Here is a 2,172-nt window from a genome sequence, read left to right on the forward strand (position 1 = left end):
AGACACCCAGCATCTTACACAGTGCAGACCGGGTCATAGAGGTCACAGACAATCAATATATATTCTTGTATATTCATAGGAATGAGTGAAAGATGTCAAGTGCATACTGCTAGTTCCGATTCTGTCTAACAGCAGTGGCTAAGGTTAGAAAATGAAACTCCTCCAGGTCCAAGATTCTGCCTGTGTCATTCAGAAGAACTCAAGACATGCGCTAAGAGAGAGAGATGAAGCAGAGACTACTGAATGTGGAGAAAGGGCAGAAGTCTGACCAGCAGCACGCAGAGGTCTAGGGCTCTGTCTTCACACCTATTGGAGGCATGGCAGTCAAGGGAGAGTCCTATCCAGACCACCTGGATCTCTGGATCTTTGCTGAATTACATTAACTCCAAGGGAGACTCTCTCGAGGTGTGGAGGGCAGGGGAAGGACAACCACATATGGGAGGATGGCTCTAAAGAGCTTCCAATAGTGGAAGCTGGATAAGATGTCAAGGCAGGAATAGTAGAGAAGCCAGAGAGAAAAAGGAGAAGAAGAAGGAGAAAAGGAAGGAGGGAAGGAAAGGAAAGGAAAGGAACTGCTACTTTTTTCTCTACCAAAATTGCCCTTGCAATGTCCTGCTTGTCATTAGCCCAAATTTCAACCCACATACTTTCTATGGGGACAGTCCCTGAGTACTAGTCCCATAAGGCTCTTTTCTATCACCGCCCTTTAAGCATGGCTTTCAAGTATCTTCCCCTTTTCCCGTTGATCATAAACCCTCTTCTTGATCCAGGCATTTTTCCTTGTTTTGTTATCTGTTCTTTGGGCCAGGGTCACATAACATGCTGACTAAGGTTAATTACCTCATTAATTCCTCCACTTTCCTGATGCGCAGTATTATTTTATCACCTTCTGTTCAAAAATGAGTTGAATTCATTACTAGGATCTTGTGTGTGAAGGTCAGTTAAACTTCAAATTGTAGGCCAAGAGACAAGGAATTTTAAAAAAGTCCACAGTGCTACTGCTGAAAATTGTCTCCTAGATGTACCACCTGTGCCCTCAGTTTGTCTTGTTGGGAATATCAGGACACATCCTGGGCCTCAGCTCTGTTTCCCCCACTTCAACCTTTCCAGCAAGATACACATCTGCAGCATAAAGAGGCCAGAGAGTCTCCTGCCCTTTCTTCCCAAGGTGCCTCTTTCACACTCACATTCCTTCAATTAATTCACTCAATAACCAGGGGAAAAGCACCCCCTCTGTGTCAGGTACATTGCAAGCCTCCAGGCACATCAGATTAAATAAGACTAGTCTCTGCTCTCAGAATGTTCAGTGCAATTAAGGAACAAAAAACCAAATCAAAGTTTGTTACAAAGTATGATAAATAGAAAAATAATAATGATAATAATAATAATAGTTGCTGAAATTTATTGAATTTGTATTATGTGCCAGCCGCACATTACTTTTCATGTATTAACTCATGTATTTAACTCATTCATGTATTTAGTCAAACAACCCTATGAAGGCTGATAATTTTATTATTCTCTATTTTGCAGGTGAGAAAAATGAAACACAGAGAGATTAAGTGATTTGTCCAGCTGGCTGATAAAGGGCCAAGCCCTGATTTGACCCCAGATACATACTCTGAAGCGTTTAAATCAGACCACATGACCCAAGACCCCATATCTACCTGTAATCTCTGTTCCTGACTTGTCATCACTGTTCCTGTGGAGACACTCCCATATGCTAGCATCTGCATACTTGATGTGGTAACCAAGGACATACATATGCCAAGGAAATACAGGAAAAAAGCCAATCAGAATAATATTGTAATTGTCTGGGTTCTCCAGAGAAACAGAACCAATAGTATTTATTATAAGGAATTGGTTCACATGATTACGTAATTGTTCAAATTCCAAATTAGGTTAAGATGTTGAACCAGCCTTCTACACTGGCAGCTGGCTCATTCAGTGACACACTAAGAGAGCAAGCTTCTGTTTTACAGAGATTTTCTGAGTTTGCCCTGGTATTCTTCAGTGTTACTTCACTTCCCATCAGTCAAAACACAAGTTAAGAAAATGGATAAAAGAAAATTATGTTCTTAGCTATCTTCTAAGCCAGTAATTCTCAAACTTCATTGTGTATATGAACGTCCTGTGAAAAAACAAATTTTTTTTAACACATATCCCCAGGCCCTA

Source organism: Mesoplodon densirostris, chromosome 1 (assembly GCF_025265405.1).
Source record: "Mesoplodon densirostris isolate mMesDen1 chromosome 1, mMesDen1 primary haplotype, whole genome shotgun sequence".
NCBI classification, from domain to species: Eukaryota; Metazoa; Chordata; class Mammalia; order Artiodactyla; family Ziphiidae; genus Mesoplodon; species Mesoplodon densirostris.